We start from the raw sequence: 22,836 nt of genomic DNA on the forward strand, positions 1-22,836 counted from the left end.
TTAATAAAATTCAACAACGCTTCATGTTAAAAGCTTTAACTAAACTAGGAATTAATGGAATATATCTCAAAATAATAAGACCTATTTATGACAAACCCACAGACAATATCATACTGAATGGGCAAAAGCTGGAAGCATTCCCTTTGAAAACTGGGACAAGACAAGGATGCCCTTTCTCAGCACTCCTATTCAACATAGTGTTGGAAGTTCTGGCTATCAGGCAAGAGAAATAAATAAACGGTACTCAAATGGGAAGAGAGGGAAGTCAAATTGTCACTGTTTGCAGATGACATATTCCTATATTTAGGAAACCCCATTGTCTCAGCTCAAACTCTCCTTAAGCTGATAAGCAACTTCAGCAAAGTCTCAGGACACAAAATTAATGTGCAGAAATCACAAGCATTCTTATACACCAACAATTGACAAGCAGAGAGTCAAATCATGAATCAACTCCCATTCACAACTGTCACAAAGAGAATAAAATACCCATGAATACAGCTGACAAGGGGGTGAAGAACCTCTTCAAGGAAAACTACAAACCACTGCTCAAGAAAATAAGGGAGGACACAAACAAATGGAAAAACATTCCATGCTCATGGACAGGAAGAGTCAATAATGTGAAAATGGCCATACTACCCAAAGTAATTTAAAGATTCAGTGCTATTCCCATCAAACTACCATTTACATTCTTCACAGAATTAAAAAAAAACTACTTCAAAATTCACATGGAAGCAAAAAAGAGCCCTCACAGCCAAGACAATCCTAAGCCAAAAGAACAAAGCTGGAGGCATCATGCCACCTGACTTCAAACTATATTACAAGGCTACAGTAACCAAAATAGCATGGTACTGATACCAAAACAGAGATATAGACCAATGGAACAGAATAGAGTCCTCAGAAATAACACCACACATTTCCAACCAACTGATCTTCAACAAACCTGAGAAAAGCAATGAGTAAAGAATTCTCTGTTTAATAAATGGTGCTGGGAAAACTGGTTAGCCATATGCAGGGCACTGAAACTGGACCCCTTCCTCACACCTTATATAAAAATTAATTCAAGATGGATTAAAGACATAAATGTGAAACCCAAAACCATAAAAAACCTAGAAGAAAACCTAGGCAATACCATTCAGAACATAGGCATGGGCAAGGACTTCATGACTAAAACACCAAAAGCAACAGCAACAAAAGCCAAAATTGAAAAATGAGGCCTAATTAAACTAAAGAGCTTCTGCACAGCAAAAGTAACTAACATCAGAGCCAAACAGCCATCCTACAGAATGGGAGAACATTTTTGCAATCTACCCATCTGACAAAGGTCTAGTATCCAGAATGTACAAGGAACTTAAACAAATTTACAAGAAAAAAACAAATAACTCCATCAAAAAGGGGGCCAAAGATATGAACAGGTGCTTCTCAAAAGAAGAAATCAATGCAGCCAACAAACATGAAGAAAATACAACATCATTGATCATTAGGGAAATGCAAATCAAAACCACAATGAGATACTACTTCATGCCAGTCGGAATGGCAATTTTTTTTTTAATTTTTTTTTAATTTATTTATTATGATTATACTTTAAGTTGTAGGGTACATGTGCATAACGTGCAGGTTTGTTACATATGTATACTTGTGCCATGTTGGTGTGCTGCACCCATCAACTCATCATTTACATCAGGTATAACTCCCAATGCAATCCCTCCCCCCTCCCCCCTCCCCATGATAGGCCCCTGTGTGTGATGTTCCCCCTCCTGAGTCCAAGTGATCTCATTGTTCAGTTCCCACCTATGAGTGAGAACATGCGGTGTTTGGTTTTCTGTTCTTGTGATAGTTTGCTAAGAATGATGGTTTCCAGCTGCATCCATGTCCCAAAAGGAAACGACAGACGACGGTGAGGCTGTGGAGAAATAGGAATGCTTTTACACTGCTGGTAGGAATGTAAATTAGTCCAACCATTGTGGAAGACAGTGTGGCGATTCCTCAAGGATCTGGAACCAGAAATACCATTTGACCCAGTAATCCCATTACTGGGTATATGCCCAAAGGAATATAAATCATTCCACTATAAAATATATGCACATATGTTTGTTGCAGCATTATTCACAATAGCAAAGACATGGAACCAACCCAAATGTCCATCAATGATAGACTGGATAAAGAAAATGTGGTACATATATACCATGGAATACTACGCAGCCATAAAAAGGAATGAGATCATGTCCTTTGCAGGGACATGGACGAAGCTGGAAGCCATAATTCTCAGCAAACTAACACAGGAACAGAAAGCCAAATATAGTGTGTTCTCACTCATAAGTGGGAGTTGATCACTGAGAACACATGGACACAGGAAGGGGAATAACATACACCAGGAACTGCTGGGGGAGGGGTGTAAGGGGAAGGAGAGCATCAGGACAAATAGCTAATGCATGTGGGGCTTAAAACCTAGGTGACGGGTTGATAGGTGCAGCAAACCACCATGCCACATGTATACCTATGTAACAAACCTGCATGTTCTGCTCATGTATATTGGAACTTAAACTTTAAAAAAAAAAAAAGAAGAAGAAGAAACAATGATATATATTTTCTAAGAAGGGTAACATGGGATGTTTCATACATTGACTGCCAAAAACTTATATAAAATGGAAAATTAATTTATTTGTGCTAATGTGGCAACATCACTCTGTAAAATCAGTCATTAAGCACCGACTATGTACCCAGGGTGTTTGCTAAGTATTAGGAATAAGAGAGAGACAAGATAGTGCCCTTGTCCTCAGTGACCTAGTAGGGGACACAAATATACACTACTCAAAAAAGAGTATATTTTACAAACTCTATTCAATTATTGAGTTATTAATTTCTTTACATAAGGCTTAGGAACATAAATGTTAGAGTGAGTGAAATAAATCATTTGTTTTTTAACTAGTGGCAAAATTTTTAATTTTTTCTTTACACTGTAACTAACATAAGTTAGTTTAGGAAACAGAAGATATATATAATTAAAAGTAAAGGAAAAAAGAAAAAATCAAGTAAGTAAAATAAAGTAAATTGTTCATCTGTAGATAACTTTCATGAAAATTTTGGATATACTCACCCACACTATCTTCTAAAATTATATAAACACATAGAGAACAATACTGTCTTAGTCTATTTGTGTTGCTATAAAGGAATACTTGATGCTGAGTAATTTATAAAGAATAAAGGTTTATTTGACTCTTGGTTCTGCAGGCTGTACAAGAAGAATAGCACCAGCTTCTGTTTCTCATGAGGGCTTCAGAGAGCTTCTACTCATGGTGGAAGGCCAAGGGGGATGAGGCACTACACACTGAGAGAAGAAGAAAGAGAAGGATAGGAAGGAGGTACTAGGCTCTTTTAAACACAGAGATCTGGTGAGAACTATAGAGCAAGAACTCACTAATTACCCTAAGGATGACATCAAACTGGTCATAAGACATCGGCCCCCATGACCCAAACACCTCCCAATAGGCTCCACCTCCAACATTGGGGATCAAATTTCAATATGAAATGTGGAGGGAAAAAATATCCAAACTATATCAAATACTTGCTGTCACATAATTTTTTTAACTTAACTGTTGTTTTTCTTGTCTTTATTTTCTACAGGAATATTCATGCCCTGATATATTTTAAAATTAAAATTTTTGTTGAGATAATTATAGACTCACATGCAATTGTGTGTGTGTGTATATATATATATCTCCATTATTTTTTTAATGGCAAAAACCACAATTACTTTTGCCCCGACCTATAATATACAGAGATGTCTTGTACACTTTACACAGTTTCACCCAATAGAAACATTTCACAAAACTATAGTACAATATCACCAACAGGATACTGGCATCTGTACCACACAATGATATCACTCATATTTCCCATTTTACTTGTCCTAATCTTTGTGTATGTATGTACATGTATATCATGTGTATATATGAGAATTTTGTTCTATACAATTTTATCCTGTATGTAGGTTGCAGTATCTACTATCAGAGTCAAGATACTAAACAGCTGAATCGCAAGGATATCTCTTGTTCTTTTATAACCCCACCCACCTCATCTCATCCCCACCTCTATCTCTACCCTCTGGTAACCACAAATCTGTCCTCTATTTCTAAACTTTTGACATTTCGAAATGTTATGTAAATGGATCAGTCATATATTATGTAATATTTTTGTTTAGGCTTTTTCCATGCAGCATAATTCCCTGGAGAGTCACCCAACTTATGTATATATTAATAGTTTCTTCCTTTTTGTTGCTGAGTAGTATTCCATGGTACTAATATACCACAGATTGTTTAACCGTTCACCTATTGAATGAGCTGATTCCAGATTTTGGCTATTAAAAATAAACTGCTGTGAACGTTTACATATACGATTTTGTGTGACCATATGGTAATTGCATGTTTCTTTTTATAAGAAAATATTCAACCTTTTCCCACAGTGGCTATGCTATTTTACATTCCCAGCAGCAATGAATCAATGACCCAATCCAGTTTCAAGTTCTGGATCTGCTACATGTTAAACAGGTGAACTTACGCAAGCTACTTTATTACTTTAAGCCTTTGTTTCCTCAGCTTTTTTTTTTTTTTTTTTTTTTTTTTGAGAATGGACAGCCTCACTCTGTTGCTCAGACTGGAGTGCAGTGGCGCAATCTCTGCTCACCACCAGCTCCGCCTCCCGGGTTCAACACTCTTCTCCTGCATCAGCCTCCTGAGTAGCTGGGACTGCAGGCGCCTGCCACCACACCCAGCTAATTTTTTGTATTTTTAGTAGAGACGGGGTTTCATCACGTTAGCCAGGATGGTCTCAATCTACTGACCTCGTGATCCACCCGCCTCAGCCTCCCAAAATCCTGGGATTACAGGTGTGAGCTACCGCGCCCAGGCACCGGGTCTGTTTCCTCAGCTTTTAACCTGAAGATCACAATATGTTTTCAGGGCTGTTACTGGGATTAAAAGAGAAATATGTGTGAAACAAAAAGTCAACAAGTAGTAACAAGAACATAGAGTAATGGTTAAGAAGACACACTGCATATTAAAGAGCCTTATTTCATGAATAAATGCTTGCAGTAAGGAGGAAAATGGAGTTAAGCAGGAAGACTGGATATTAGAAAGAAGGAGAATATAAATTATAGATTAATGCCATCTTTGCTTAATAAGATCATAAATGCTAGACAGATGTATTTTATTTTAATGTGTAAAAAGCCTACACTCTGAAATCAGACTGTCTGGATTTGAATTCCACCTTTATCTCTTACTATATGGCTTAGGTAGGTTACTTATCCTCTTTGCGCTTTAATACTTTTATCCATAAAATTATAATATGACTAATATTTACTTCATCAATCTGTTGTGAAGATTAAAAGTGTTGATACACATAATGAAGTTAGACTTATGCCTACAACAAAATAATTATTAGCCATTATCATTTTTAAAATCTGCTTTGTCTCCCTTCTATGTATTCACTGTATGACCTTGGATAAATCATGTAACAATGGCTGTGTCTCAGTTTCCTTATCTGTACAAAAGAATAAAATATTACAGAATTATGATAAAGATTAAATGAGATAATATATTTAAGATGCTTGGTACATAGCAAACATGATATAAATGTTAGCTCCCTTCCCTTCCTAATCATCGTTATGTTACTATATTATAACTAGACATTTTTCTAATTTCTCCCAAGAGTAAGGCTGTCACCTGTCACTTTTCCCAGGAATATGCCTTTGTACCGCTGCTGAACTTGCTGCATAAAGTTTAGAGTACAGAAGCTTTGCAGCAAAGTATACTTTAATAGTTCACAAGTGTCTTTATGCTCAATTTCTGGTAACAGACTATTTTTGAAAATTCAGTCCTAAAAATGTGTGTCTCTCCAGTAGGACAAAGTTGTTATAGTGATGATTACTTATTTTTTCCAGAGGGAAATAAATTAGGTAAACACAACCATATTATCATCTTGTCTAAGAGTGTATTAAAGAAAAAAGACTAGGCTCTTTATAAGTGGGTATAAAGCACAGCAGGTAGAGTGGAGATTCCTGGGGGAACCTATAGGCACTGGTGTTATGAATTCCATGAAACATGGAGTCCAGGCAACCCTATGAAGTAGATAATTTGGGTCTGTAAACTCAAAATTAGTAAGATCTCAAATAGACTTCCTCTGAGAAACATGGTGGTACCTTGTCATGTCCATTTTACTCAGCTGTTTTGATTCAGGGGCATTTTGATATTTGGGCATTCTGACACCTCCTAAAAGCAAACAATTAAGCTTTCGGCTTTTATGATAACTGTGTAACTTGTATTAAAACAGGAACATCTTCCCTAAGTCTCAGCCCTTTGTGATGGGGTCAAGGATGAGGTGGAGGAGAGGGATAGGATCAGAAACTAAAACTCAGATTGGTTTAAAGATGGAGATATAATGAATGAGTTGGGCAATTTAAAGATGGAATAAACCTCTATACTTGGAGGAGATTCAGAGATGAAATGAGGGACAAGCAGAATGATGAGATAAGGTTAGAGCACTGTCTACTAAAAGAGTCACCTATCATTTCAAGCAAGGGTCTATGAATTCTCTGAATTTTAGTTATATCTTGAGCAGTATACATTTGCATCTCCAAAGTTATTATTTCTTTTTTAAATGTCCAATGGCATTTATAATTATTTTTAAATTTTTTTTAAAAAACTGACTGCTTAGTAATGTGACTTCTTCATTCTTCCATTTGAAAATCTGAATGATAAAATGGAAGTCTCTGTAAAAGATTAGCAGTCAGGGAGAAACACTGAGCACAAAATATAATGAGTGCAATGGGCTTAAAAGAAAGAAAATTTATACCTGGTTGGAGGAGAATCAGAATAGGCACCCTAGAGGAAGTGGTATTTACAACCGACTGAATAATAAATTCTATCCTTGTCTTTGTGACTAAGTAGCTTCCTAGCTACTCAACTAGAATTGCTCTCATAAGGTCACCAATGGCTTTAAACTTTAAAAAAAAAAATCATCTGTCAGAATCTATTCAAGTAAAAAGAAGAAATTAAAAGTAATTAATTCAAAAATTAGTTTTAAAACTCAATGAACACTTTTCAAACCCCCTTATTAACATTTTCTAAATCATTTGATACTGTTAACCACTCTTTCATGCTTTTAATTTCTCTCTCAGCTATTGTGATATTTTCCCTCTCTTTTAGTTCTCCTCCTGCCAGAGGAATCTGCCTAGTATCCTTTGTAAGCTTCTTTTCCTGTGCTTACTCTTAAGATTCCCTAGGGATTATGCCCTTAACCCTCTTCTATTCTCCACTCTAGTCGATGACTATTCTCTGTCTCTATATCAATGAGCTTTTACTAGATTATATATCCTATAGCAACATACAATCCCAAAATCTCAACATAACAAGGGCTTATGCTTCACTCATATCTCTTGTAGGTCCACAACTGCAGCTTAGCCCTGCATTTTCTCCACTGAAGGAGCAGCCCCTGTCTGAAACATGCTGGTCTTGTAATAGAGGGAAAAGATGGTAGACCACGAGATGTTTCTTAAAACTTATTATTAGAAGTGGCACACAACTTCACAGTTTATTAGCCAAGGAAAGTCAAATGGCCAAAACTGACTTTGGTAAAGTAGAACTTTATTCCACCCTCAAGTATAGACTGGTGGAGAGTTGCCAGTAAGGAACAGAAGCATTTTGTCTGACAATAAGACAATCTATCACAGTGTTAAATGCCCAAATACCACCTATATATCTTATTGATTTATAAGACCAGCTTAAGCATGTCATAAGAGCACCAAAGTATATACTTTATTAAGATTTCTTCTGTATATCCCACAGACATCACAGCTCAAGAGTCAAATCTAAACTCATCACTTTCTCCCCTGATCCCACTTTCATTTCTCCCCCTTACCGACCCTATTCTAAATATGGTTTTCCTTATAATTGTAAATGGTTCCATCATCCACACTTTCAACCAAAAGTTAACGCCTCTCTCTTCATAACCAATCCTTTATAATAGGCCTGAGTCTTCTCTGGTATATTTCCTATGTGCTTCTTAAATCTCGCATTTCCTTTTCATCCCTTCTGCCAATGATCTTGTTAAGGTCCTCATTATCTTTCAACTGATCACTGTAATACTCTCCAAATTGGTATCTCTGACTCCAATCTCAATCAATGATCACTTATTCATTCAATCAACAAATATTTATTAAGTGATTATTATATGTTAAGATCTGAATATACAATAGTGAGCAAGGTAGCCATGGTTCCCATTCTTGTTGAATTTATAGCTTTTATAAGAAGAGAATTAAATTATTGATACCACAAAGTGTGGCAAATGCTATGATTCACTCATCTAAAAACTACTATTAAGCAGAATCTACTAATGTATAAAGGCACTGTTCTAGTCCCTGAGGATATAGAAATGAATGACAGACAAGGATCCTGTCCAGGAATAGTGTAATTTTAAAAACAGGATAGTTTCAAGTAATGGCAAGTGCTATTTAAAACATAATAAATAGCAACATGATAGAGCACAAGTGGAAGATGTAAGGACAGCTAAGTAGTCTCAGTGGTAAAAGAAGGATTTTCTGACTTAAGCTAAGACCAGAATTATGAGAAGAAAACCAGCCATGAAGAGATCCAGAGGAAAGTATCCCACACAGAAGAAAGAATCAATGTAAAAGCTGTCAGGGACAAGCTGAGACACAATGAGCAAGGAAATAAGTGGCAGGAGATGAAGTCAGAAAGCTCAATGGAGAATATATTACATATATCTTTACAGAGCATGTCGAAAGATTTGGATTTTTATCCTAAGTATAGTAGAATGCCATTGGAAGGTTTAAAACAGATAAATGACGTGATCAAATTTACATTTTCAAAGAAGACTTCTGACTGCTGTGGGAAAAATAGATACCAGGAACAAAAGTAGAATTAGGAAGGCCAGTAAGTCAACTCCTAAAGCAATCTAAGCAAGACATCATGGTGGCTTGGGCTACAGCAGTAGCGGTGGCATATGCAAGAAGTGTGAATATGGTCAAGTTATATTTAGAGTTAGAGACAGTGAGACTTGATGATAGATTAGATGTGGGGATGAAAAGAAAGTGGAATCAAAAATGACTTATCAGAGTTTAGCATGAGAAACCTGGATATATGGTGGTGCCAATACCCGGGATGAGAAAGTTAGAAATAAGAGGATATCAAAAGAGAAATCAAAAGTTTTCTTTTGGGTCAGGCACAATGGCTCATGCCTGTAATCCCAGCACTTTGGAAGGCAAAAGAAGGAGGATGGCTTGAGGTCAGGAGTTTGATATCAGCCTTGGCAACCTGTCTCTACCAAAAAAAAAAAAAAAAAAAAAAAAGCCAGACATGGTGGCATGTACCTGTAGTCCCAGCTATTCAGGAAGCTGAGGCAGGAAGATTACTTGAGGCCAGAAGTCCAAGGTTGCAGTGAGATTTCATCATGCGACTACACTCCAACCCTAGCAAAAGAACAAGACCCTCTCTCAAAAACAGGAAGAAGGAAGAGGAAGAAGAAGGAAGAGGGAAGAAGAAGAAGAAAGAAGAAGGCAGAAGAAGAAAGAAGAAGAAGGAGGGAAGATAAAAAGGTTTTCTTTTTGGACAAGTTAAGTAAGTTGTTAGGCAAAGTATAATGCTATGACAATATACAACGGGGGAAATATAATAAACGAATGGTATCAGGAAATGATTCCTATAGAAAAGAAGATGTGAAAAAAAACAGAATTGAAAAAATTATCCATAATAGTCAGTGTAATCTTTATAAAATACACATTTGATTAGAACATTTCTTTTCTTAAGATCTGTCACTAATTTTTTATCTACTACAGCATGATTTCTCTGAATACCCTTTAAGATGTCAATCTCCTCCATCAGACTGTGAGTCCCTTGGGTGAAGAATTCATTGTTGTTCATTCAGAATTTATCACAATAACTAGCCAATAGTAATTGTGACTTCAACTTAAAACACAGTACTTGTTACACAGAACACAGAACACAGCCCTGTGTTAAGTGGGTAATCTAGCTGTGTAATAGTCAAGTTGCTTAGTCTCTCTGAGGTTTATTTCTTCAATTATGAAAGGCAGAACCTCTTTAAGATCACCCCCAACTTTAATATTCTATGATAAGTTTCTCTGTGATATGTGAAAACTTTATGATTGAAAGTCATTTGCAATTAATTAGAATTCCAATCCAGACTTGTGTGACTCTTAAATGTGCTACACAGTTTCTCAACACCTCTGTTTCTTCATGTGTGAAATAAAAAATTAAAGTATTGCTCCACTTCATAGAAAATCTCATTGACGATGTAAACCATATTTAAATGTCAAATGATTAAAATAGTAAGCAGAATTCTGTAAACGAAAGAATATTTTTTCTTAAATGATTTGTGATCAGAAATGAGGTTTGCTGCCTGCTAAAGTATGCCTTACTACATTTGGAAGGAATATGTTCATAACTAATGATTTCTCTTTGTTTTGTCTTTTATTAAGCTGTTCTTTGGTGTGTGTGAATCATTACAAGAACAACAAAGTAAGCCCTAATTTTTTCAAGAGTATGTTTATGAAATATAACTCAAAGTGTACAACCTCTTCCAGCTATTTATATTTCTTCACCAGCCTTCTCTATTTTGTTTTTACCATTGTATCAAATCTCCAATTTTTAAATATTCACCAATGGCAAAGTATAATTTTATGTAGAACCAACTTTTCAAGAACATTATATCCCATTATATGATATTCACTCTATGTTCAATAATTTTACTTCATTCACCTACTACCTCAATGTGTTTTACAGTGGAAAATTTTAACTCCAACTTAAAAAAAATGCTAACAAAATCAAAAATCTTTTGGAAACACAACAGAAATAAAACATAATTCAAGCAATCTAAAAACATAAACTGGAAAAACATATACTGAAATGGAGTGAACAGGGGTAGGAGTGCAAGCGCTGGTAGAAGTTATCCCTGACCAAAACATTTGCAGCTATACCTGAGCAAGAAAAAAAGTTAATCCCAGTGGAATTGCTCTATGGCTAAAAGGCAGTATGTAAAGAGTGGTAAAATGTCAGTTTCTTTTCAGGATAATACACCCTTTTAAAACCTAGATACATTTTGGTGGAAATTGGCTAACACTCACCGATCCTGTTACCTTTGCTTACTTAGGCAGAGTTAGATTCTACTACCAAGATACTTTGGAGCTAGGTGCAGCCAGATGTCCAAACTGTGGCCAGTGGAATATGGATAAATCTTCTCCTCCACAGAGCAACATGTATGCCCCCAACAAGAGCTGTGCCCACCTCTTCTGGCTACCAGGCCAGTAAATAGAGTTAAATTCTAGCATAACCTAAGTGATGACTTGCTGAGCCTGGCCAGGGACGAAAGAAACTATACATCTAAAGAATTATTTAAAAACTAACTGCCATGTAATGGCAGGAGCAAGGAAATAAACCCAGGATTAGATTTTGATGTTGCTTGATAAAAGGTCTAGAATATTGGGATAGATAAGCAAGAATTCATTAATTTAGAAACAGACATAGGATTTAATACCTTAACTGGCACCTCCATGGATGGGGCAAACTTTTTGTTGGGTTGGCTCTTAGAACAACAGGAAAAAAACTAGGTAACCTTCAGTAAAGCAGAAATGCCTGTGTTTCTCTGGGAGATGGTAGAAGCAGGAATGAAGAAAGAGGTTGAGGGAAGTGAGCATACTGGAATGATTATATTTCAAAATGCAAGGTGACCCAGGATTATAAACCATAAAAAGGCCCAGGGAACATATCATTCACCAAGGCCATTAAGAAAATACTAGTAAAAAGGTCACCAACATTACTAACAAATTCAGTAGTAGCTCTTCTATGTGGCCAATGACAATGAAAGGACAGATAGTCATAGACCAACATTACTAAGAAATTCAGAGGGCGGAGCAAGATGGCCGAATAGGAACAGCTCCAGTCTCCAACTCCCAGCGCGAGCTACACAGAAGACCGGTGATTTCTGCATTTTCAACTGAGGTACTGGGTTCATCTCACAGGGGAGTGCCGGACGATCGGTGCTGGTCAGCTGCTGCAGCCCGACCAGAGAGAGCTGAAGCAGGGCGAGGCATTGCCTCACCTGGGAAGCGCAAGGGGGAAGGGAATCCCTTTTCCTAGCCAGGGGAACTGAGACACACAACACCTGGAAAATCGGGTAACTCCCACCCCAATACTGCGCTTTAAGCAAACAGGCACACCAGGAGATCATATCCCACACCTGGCCGGGAGGGTCCCACACCCACGGAGCCTCCCTCATTGCTAGCACAGCAGTCTGTGATCTACTGGCAAGACAGCAGCCAGGCTGGGGGAGGGGCGCCCGCCATTGCTGAGGCTTAAGTAGGTAAACAAAGCTGCTGGGAAGCTCGAACTGGGTGGAGCTCACAGCAGCTCAAGGAAACCTGCCAGTCTCTGTAGACTCCACCTCTGGGGACAGGGCAATAACAAACACAGCCGAAACCTCTGCAGACGCAAACGACTCTGTCTGACAGCTTTGAAGAGAGCAGTGGATCTCCCAACACGGAGGTTGAGATCTGAGAAGGGACAGACTCCCTGCTCCAGTGGGTCCCTGACCCCTGAGTAGCCTAACTGGGAGACATCCCCCACTAGGGGCAGTCTGACACCCCACACCTCACAGGGTGGAGTACACCCCTGAGAGGAAGCTTCCAAAGCAAGAATCAGACAGGTACACTCGCTGTTCAGAAATATTCTATCTTCTGCAGCCTCTGCTGCTGATACCCAGGCAAACAGGGTCTGGAGTGGACCTCAAGCAATCTCCAACAGACCTACAGCTGAGGGTCCTGACTGGTAGAAGGAAAACTATCAAACAGGAAGGACACCTACACCAAAACCCCATCAGTACATCACCATCATCAAAGACCAGAGGCAGATCAAACCACAAAGATGGGGAAAAAGCAGGGCAAAAAAGCTGGAAATTCAAAAAATAAGAGCGCATCTCCCCCGGCAAAGGAGCGCAGCTCATTGCCAGCAACGGATCAAAGCTGAACGGAGAATGACTTTGACGAGATGAGAGAAGAAGGCTTCAGTCCATCAAATTTCTCAGAGCTAAAGGAGGAATTACGTACCCAGCGCAAAGAAACTAAAAATCTTGAAAAAAAAGTGGAAGAATTGATGGCTAGAGTAATTAATGCAGAGAAGGTCATTAACGAAATGAAAGAGATGAAAACCATGACACGAGTAATACGTGACAAATGCACAAGCTTCAGTAACTGACTCGATCAACTGGAGGAAAGAGTATCTGCGATTGAGGATCAAATGAATGAAATGAAGCGAGAAGAGAAACCAAAAGAAAAAAGAAGAAAAAGAAATGAACAAAGCCTGCAAGAAGTATGGGATTATGTAAAAAGACCAAATCTACGTCTGATTGGGGTGCCTGAAAGTGAGGGGGAAAATGGAACCAAGTTGGAAAACACTCTTCAGGATATCATCCAGGAGAACTTCCCCAACCTAGTAGGGCAGGCCAACATTCAAATCCAGGAAATACAGAGAACGCCACAAAGATACTCCTCGAGAAGAGCAACTCCAAGACACATAATTGCCAGATTCACCAAAGTTGAAATGAAGGAAAAAATCTTAAGGGCAGCCAGAGAGAAAGGTCGGGTTACCCACAAAGGGAAGCCCATCAGACTAACAGCAGATCTCTCGGCAGAAACTCTCCAAGCCAGAAGAGAGTGGGGGCCAATATTCAACATTCTTAAAGAAAAGAATTTTCAACCCAGAATTTCATATCCAGCCAAACTAAGTTTCATAAGTGAAGGAGAAATAAAATCCTTTACAGATAAGCAAATGCTTAGAGATTTTGTCACCACTAGGCCTGCCTTACAAGAGACCCTGAAGGAAGCACTAAACATGGAAAGGAACAACCAGTACCAGCCATTGCAAAAACATGCCAAAATGTAAAGACCATCGAGGCTACGAAGAAACTGCATCAACTAACGAGCAAAATAACCACTTAATATCATAATGGCAGGATCAAGTTCACACATAACAATCTTAACCTTAAATGTAAATGGACTAAATGCTCCAATTAAAAGACACAGACTGGCAAACTGGATCAAGAGTCAAGACCCATCAGTCTGCTGTATTCAGGAGACCCATCTCACACGCAGAGACATACATAGGCTCAAAATAAAGGGATGGAGGAAGATTTACCAAGCAAATGGAGAAAAAAAAAAGCGGGGGTTGCAATACTAGTCTCTGATAAAACAGACTTTAAACCATCAAAGATCAAAAGAGACAAAGAAGGCCATTACATAATGGTAAAGGGATCAATTCAACAGGAAGAGCTAACTATCCTAAATATATATGCACCCAATACAGGAGCACCCAGATTCATCAAGCAAGTCCTTAGAGACTTAGAAAGAGACTTAGACTCCCATACAATAATAATGGGAGACTTCAACACTCCACTGTCAACATTAGACAGATCAATGAGACAGAAAGTTAACAAGGATATCCAGGAATTGAACTCATCTCTGCAGCAAGCAGACCTAATAGACATCTATAGAACTCTCCACCCCAAATCAACAGAATATACATTCTTCTCAGCACCACATCGTACTTACTCCAAAATCGACCACGTAATTGGAAGTAAAGCACTCCTCAGCAAATGTACAAGAACAGAAATTATAACAAACTGTCTCTCAGACCACAGTGCAATCAAACTAGAACTCAGGACTAAGAAACTCAATCAAAACCGCTCAACTACATGGAGACTGAACAACCTGCTCCTAAATGACTACTGGGTACATAACGAAATGAAGGCAGAAATAAAGATGTTCTTTGAAACCAATGAGAACAAAGATACAACATACTAGAATCTCTGGGACACATTTAAAGCAGTGTGTAGAGGGAAATTTATAGCACTAAATGCCCACAAGAGAAAGCAGGAAAGATCTAAAATTGACACTCTAACATCACAATTAAAAGAACTAGAGAAGCAAGAGCAAACACATTCGAAAGCTAGCAGAAGGCTAGAAATAACTAAGATCAGAGCAGAACTGAAGGAGATAGAGACACAAAAAACTCTCCAAAAAATCAATGAATCCAGGAGTTGGTTTTTTGAAAAGATCAACAAAATTGACAGACCACTAGCAAGACTAATAAAGAAGAAAAGAGAGAAGAATCAAATAGACGCAATTAAAAATGATAAAGGGGATATCACCACCGACCCCACAGAAATACAAACTACCATCAGAGAATACTATAAACACCTCTATGCAAATAAACTGGAAAATCTAGAAGAAATGGATACTTTCCTGGACACTTACACTCTTCCAAGACTAAACCAGGAAGAAGTTGAATCCCTGAATAGACCAATAGCAGGCTCTGAAATTGAGGCAATAATTAATAGCCTACCAACCAAAAAAAGTCCAGGACCAGATGGATTCACAGCTGAATTCTACCAGAGGTACAAGGAGGAGTTGGTACCATTCCTTCTGAAACTATTCCAATCAATAGAAAAAGAGGGAATCCTCCCTAACTCATTTTATGAGGCCAACATCATCCTGATACCAAAGCCTGGCAGAGACACAACCAAAAAAGAGAATTTTAGACCAATATCCCTGATGAACATCGATGCAAAAATCCTCAATAAAATACTGGCAAACCGGATTCAGCAACACATCAAAAAGCTTATCCACCATGATCAAGTGGGCTTCATCCCTGGGATGCAAGGCTGGTTCAACATTCGCAAATCAATAAACATAATCCAGCATATAAACAGAACCAAAGAGAAGAATCACATGATTATCTCAATAGATGCACAAAAGGCTTTTGACAAAATTCAACAGCCCTTCATGCTAAAAACGCTCAATAAATTCGGTATTGATGGAACGTACCTCAAAATAATAACAGCTATTTATGACAAACCCACAGCCAATATCATACTGAATGGGCAAAAACTGGAAAAATTCCCTTTGAAAACTGGCACAACACAGGGATGCCCTCTCTCACCACTCCTATTCAACATAGTGTTGGAAGTTCTGGCTAGGGCAATTAGGCAAGAGAAAGAAATCAAGGGTATTCAGTTAGGAAAAGAAGAAGTCAAACTGTCCCTGTTTGCAGATGACATGATTGTATATTTAGAAAACCCCATTGTCTCAGCCCAAAATCTCCTTAAGCTGATAAGCAACTTCAGCAAAGTCTCAGGATACAAAATTAATGTGCAAAAATCACAAGCATTCTTATACACCAGTAACAGACAAACAGAGAGCCAAATCAGGAATGAACTTCCATTCACAATTGCTTCAAAGAGAATAAAATACCTAGGAATCCAACTTACAAGGGATGTAAAGGACCTCTTCAAGGAGAACTACAAATCACTGCTCAGTGAAATAAAAGAGGACACAAACAAATGGAAGAACATACCATGCTCATGGATAGGAAGAATCAATATCGTGAAAATGGTCATACTGCCCAAGGTAATTTATAGATTCAATGCCATCCCCATCAAGCTACCAATGACTTTCTTCACAGAATTGGAAAAAACTGCTTTAAAGTTCATATGGAACCAAAAAAGAGCCCGCATCTCCAAGACAATCCTAAGTCAAAAGAACAAAGCTGGAGGCATCACGCTACCTGACTTCAAACTATATTACAAGGCTACAGTAACCAAAACAGCATGGTACTGGTACCAAAACAGAGATATAGGCCAATGGAACAGAACAGAGTCCTCACAAATAATACCACACATCTACAGCCATCTGATCTTTGACAAACCTGAGAGAAACAAGAAATGGGGAAAGGATTCCCTATTTAATAAATGGTGCTGGGAAAATTGGCTAGCCATAAGTAGAAAGCTGAAACTGGATCCTTTCCATACTCCTTATACGAAAATTAATTCAAGATGGATTAGAGACTTAAATGTTAGACCTAATACCATAAAAATCCTAGAGGAAAACCTAGGTAGTACCATTCAGGACATAGGCATGGGCAAAGACTTCATGTCTAAAACACCAAAAGCAACGGCAGCAAAAGCCAAAATTGACAAATGGGATCTCATTAAACTAAAGAGCTTCTGCACAGCAAAAGAAACTACCATCAGAGTGAACAGGCAACCTACAGAATGGGAGAAAATTTTTGCAATCTACTCATCTGACAAAGGGCTAATATCCAGAACCTACAAAGAACTCAAACAAATTTACAAGAAAAAAACAAACAACCCCATCAAAAAGTGGGCAAAGGATATGAACAGACATTTCTCAAAAGAAGACATTCATACAGCCAACAGACACATGAAAAAATGCTCATCATCACTGGCCATCAGAGAAATGCAAATCAAAACCACAATGAGATACCATCTCACACCAGTTAGAATGGCGATCATTAAAAAGTCAGGAAACAACAGGTGCTAGAGAGGATGTGGAGAAATAGGAACACTTTTACACTGTTGGTGGGATTGTAAACTAGTTCAACCATTATGGAAAACAGTATGGCGATTCCTCAAGGATCTAGAACTAGAAGTACCATATGACCCAGCCATCCCATTACTGGGTATATACCCAAAGGATTATAAATCATGCTGCTATAAAGACACATGCACACATATGTTTATTGCAGCACTATTCACAATAGCAAAGACTTGGAATCAACCCAAATGTCCATCAGTGACAGACTGGATTAAGAAAATGTGGCACATATACACCATGGAATACTATGCAGCCATCAAAAAGGATGAGTTTGCGTCCTTTGTAGGGACATGGATGCAGCTGGAAACCATCATTCTTAGCAAACTATCACAAGAACAGAAAACCAAACACCGCATGTTCTCACTCATAGGTGGGAACTGAACAATGAGATCACTTGGACTCAGGAAGGGGAACATCACACACCGGGGCCTATCATGGGGCGGGGGGAGGGGGGAGGGATTGCATTGGGAGTTATACCTGATGTAAATGACGAGTTGATGGGTGCAGCACACCAACATGGCACAAGTATACATATATAACAAACCTGCACGTTATGCACATGTACCCTACAACTTAAAGTATAATAATAATAAATAAATTTTAAAAAAAAAGAAAGAAAAAAAAGAAATTCAGTAGTGGCTTTTCTTTGTGTCCAATGACAATGAAAGGATAGATAACCATAGATTTGGCAATGCAGCAACATTTAACTGCCAGAAGCCAGGAGAGCTACAATTACTATAGTGACTGGCAATGTCACATGAACATCCAAGAGGGCTTGACACACAAGGAGTTTTAGAATTGGTTAAGAGAGCATGGTCCTCCTAGGGGCAGAATAGAGGGGCAGCCAATAAGGGTGCTGCTCTTTCCCATAGATATTTCATTACTTTCAAGAAGGGTTTCTTAAGAAAACATCATTCCAGGTGACTCAAAAGATACAGAGGTTTACTTTCTTCAAGCAGGAATTGACCTTTCAGTGCAGAAGGCACACTTGCTTTAATGTAGCAGTGCTACTCTCTGACATCCCACACACTGGCCTCTCATTGGAAACTGAACATTGTGAACACACACACATGAACACACACACACCCACACACACACACAACATATATAACCATTAGATTTTTAAGACACTGTGCCAATGGCATGATTCAATCCAAAAGAAAAATGGTAGGCAGGAGGTGATTTTCTGGAAAAGATCTCTGGTCTATCTTCATGAGACAGCTGGTGGAAAGGAATGCAGCAGCTACCTGTTAACTATGCTTCTAATACATTTACTAGAAGGTTAGGTTGGTGCAAAAGTAATTGCAGTTTTTGTAGTTATTTTTAATGGCAAAAGCCACAATTACTTTTGCAGCAACCTAATAGTGTATACTGCCTTTCTCAGCAAAAACTGTACTTTCCAGAACCATTGCTGAGAAGATTTATAACTTTGTTTATAAGGTTAAAAATAAAATATAACCATGAGAATAAAAAGGATTAGGAGGTTGAATTTAAAACATTAAACAAAAATAAAATAAGAAAAAGAACAGATAAAACAACATAAATCCGGGGAATAAAACTGTACTAAAACAATGATAGACCAACATCTACAAATTCTACCAAAAACACTGTACCTGGTAATTATTAAATAGCATATGATGTTGAGGAATTCAATATCTTGAAAGCAGGACAAATACTATCTGCAAAGAGAAGTAGTTAAAATATTTAAGGTAAACCATTTTGGATGGTGGGGAGAAACAGTTACAAGGAAACCAGCAGAAATGGACTCCAGACCTGTTTTTGAGAGGGTTTGGACTCTCCCATCTCCTGGACAAATCCAGGAGAAGCCATAACACTGGAGAAGAGCCACAACAAATCCCATTGTGATAGGACTCTCAAGATTCAAAGCACTGGCCGGGCGTGGTGGCTCATGCCTGTAATCCCAGCACTTTGGGAGGCCGAGGTGGGTGGATCACCTGAGGTCAGGAGTTTGAGACCAGCCTGGCCACCATGGTGAAACCCCATCTCTACTAAAAAATACAAAACATTAGCTGTGCGTGGTGACCCGTGCCTGCAATCCCAGCTACTCAGGAGGCTGAGGCAGGAGAATTGTCTGAACCTGGGAGGTGGAGGTTGCAGTGAGCCGAGGTTGCATCACTCCATTTCAGCCTGGGCAACAAGAGGGAAATTCCGTCTCAAAAAAAAAAAAAAAAGATTCAAAGCACTAATCAGAACAGGCACACCTCATTTAAAAAGAGACACATTCCTAAAAGTTGTATATAGTTTTAATTTTTATTTTTTATTTTAAATACACAAATTACTTTTTTAGAACCTAGCACAATGGGCACTCTATAAAAATTTTGGGATTGACAAAACCATTGATGGAGGAAACCACGGAGGCTTTCCATCCATTACTCTCACATCACTCTATATAATATGTACAATGCCTCTAATCTATAGATGAGACATTTTACGCACAGAGGTATTAAACAACTTGCCCAAAGCCATATATATGTCTGCTGACTCTAAAACCCATTGTTTACAACTTGTGGCTTTGTTTTTTAAAAGATCCCTTCCTCTTTAAGTAAAAGAACAAATTTTACCTTACAAACCATCAGACCCTAAATTAATCCACTTGAAAAATAAAATGTTCGTATGGTGTTTTGAGTTGCTTTAAAGTGAGACACATGAAGGACAAAGTATTTGAGAACATTTAAAGGTCTTTTAACTTCATTAGGCATTTTAAGTCTGATAGATTTAACATGCCTCTACAAAATGTACAATCTAATCATGTTGAAAGATCAAATCCAGAATAAGCCCTATTAATTAACACAAGAAATCATAGTGCCACTTGTTGCCATTGGAGGAAATGGTTTTGTTATAGATTTCTAGGAGAAATTAGTTAGATTTTACTTTAAAGGCCATAAAATGTTGTTTATATTCTTTTTTCAAATAACAATTCTTGTAATAAGATAACAAAGACATACTCCTTTGTAATTCTTATGAAAATAAATTTGTTAATAATCACTTAAAATAATAGCTTCCATTTATTTAGTAAATATCAATCAGGTAAATGTTCTAGGCACTTTATAAACATCTTATTTAATCCTTGCTACAACTCTTTAAGATAAAATACTATTTTTCACATTTTACAGGTTCATCAAGGCTTAAATAACTAAAATTATATAGTGTGAATAATACAACCACAGATGCACTTTATTCTAAAGTCCATGCTGTCTCCATTGTGTCCTAATTGGAGCTACCTTAAAAGAAATTATTACTCAGTTACACCTCCAGTTTGAAGGGATATAGTATATGCATGTGTGTGTTTATATATTTATATATAATATTTTAAAATTTAGAATGTAAATTTGTTTTAAAATGAAAAACTTCTAAGAAAAACCTTTGTACATCAAAGACAATAAACACATTCTGCCATTTGAATAAAATCTTTCAGTCTAATGAATCATGGCAATTTTACCTTATTTAAAAAGAGAAAGGCAACACAGTGTGCATTGGTCATAAGTTGAAAATATTGCATTGTAAAGTCAAAAAATCATAAAAGAACCATTATAAATTAAAGACCAACTGTACAGAAGTTCTAATCTGCCATTTAACTGACTAGTTGTATAACTAGTCTTGCAATTTTCACTTTAAGTCTTCAAAGTTTTCCAACACTGATAATCTAGCTTTCACTTCTTTATTTAACAAATACTAAATTCTAGAAACACTGACAGACTCCAAGAAAACAATGATGAAAAACACATTTGTTATGGACTGAATTGTGTCTCCCCTGCCCCCCACCCAAACTAATATGTTGAAATTCTAACTCCCAGTACTTCAGAATGTGATTATATTTAGAGATGGGGTCTCTAAAGAGGAAATCAAGTTAAATGAGGTAATTAGGGTGGGACCTAATGCAATATGGCTGGTGACTTTATAAGAAAAGGAGATTAGGACACAGATGCAGAAGAAAGACCATGTAACGATACAAGGGGAAGACAGCCATCTGCAAGCCAAGGAGAGAGGTCCTGAAGAGACCAACCTTGCCAACCATTGCCAACCACCTTGATCTTGGACTATTAGCTTCCAGAATTGTGAGAAAATAAATTTCTGCTGTTTAAACAACTTAATTTGTGATATTTATTACAGCAGTTCTAGAAAACTAATACATATTTCATGATTTATTTGTGCTCCCTCACTCATTACCCTAAACATTAATGTAAAAATTCGAAGTTTAAAATTTCTGGAAAAAAAATTATGAAAAGGTTAAATCCCAAGAAAGTAAAGAAACCATAAGTATTTTTATTTTGGAACTTTAACTGAAATTAGACTTCTACATCAATAAATTTGAGGGGGGATGAGACACAGAGACAGAAAAGGCAATTGTTTCCCAAACTGATCTTAACCACTCTCTTTGAAAATGTTTTCCCAAAAGTCTAATAATTCCAGGAATTCACTGAACTTGGAGGCAGCTTAGAACAATGGACAGATCATTGACCTTACAGACAGTAAATTTCAGCAGCTAGCTGACTCTGGGCAAGCTATTTAGCATTTTTTAGCCTCGATTGCTAATATGAAAATTAGGAAACTCATAATTTGACTCAAATGAAATAATCCAAATTAAAGTGATTTTTGTGCTTGAAAGTACCTTACAATATTTTCATGTGGAATAATTTTCCTGCTCTAGCAATCTAAAAAGTCCTATCAGAAAAGGGTATCAATGAATTTCTAATCTAAACTAGACTATTGCTAAGAGACAACATTAAGTTTACCAGTTCCTGGAAACTATTCATTTTAAAAACACTATAGTCAGTATTCTGGAATTTTCTCAATTCTCCTTGAGTGTTCAAATAATGAGCAGAGACCTTGAGACAAGATTTGGGGTGAGAAAGTAAAAATAAATTCAGACACCAAAAATCTGCCCTGACATTCATCAGGCTGGAATAATAGGCCCAGATAAAGCTGGCTGGAAAGTTAAAAGGAAATACTATTTCTCCCAAGGACATGCTGCCATTATAAAGTATCATCACAACCCCTTTCTTTGAATGCCTACTGCTTTCTTACTGAGAAACTTTGTTCTATAAAATCAAAGACAATCAGAGACTTTGCTTCTGAAATTCTATCAGTAAAAATGAAATATCCCACTCTTGTCTGGAGGTTCTAAGTCACTTTGACACAGAGAAGTAGCCTCTATTTAGGATCCAGGAAATACCTTCAGATAATGGTTTGGGGACAAATATTCAACATCTATCTTATCTTTATTGCTTCCAAGGAAACAAGTTCATTGCCACATCCACGTCTAAACCATTTACACATAGCCTTGCTCCTTCCTTTCGTTTGAGCCTATCAACCCCTAATATATTTAAAGTAGTTCCCATTTT

General features: G+C 37.5%; 1 protein-coding gene across 12 annotated transcripts in view; it reads right to left on the reverse strand.

Annotated features, from left to right (window-relative positions):
* LOC105468849 (discs large MAGUK scaffold protein 2) overlaps nucleotides 1-22,836 on the reverse strand; it is a 2,241,192-nt gene that overhangs the window by 2,029,862 nt on the left and 188,494 nt on the right. The gene's annotated exons all lie outside the window — the stretch shown is intronic.

Source organism: Macaca nemestrina, chromosome 12, assembly GCF_043159975.1.
Source record: "Macaca nemestrina isolate mMacNem1 chromosome 12, mMacNem.hap1, whole genome shotgun sequence".
Lineage (NCBI taxonomy): Eukaryota > Metazoa > Chordata > Mammalia > Primates > Cercopithecidae > Macaca > Macaca nemestrina.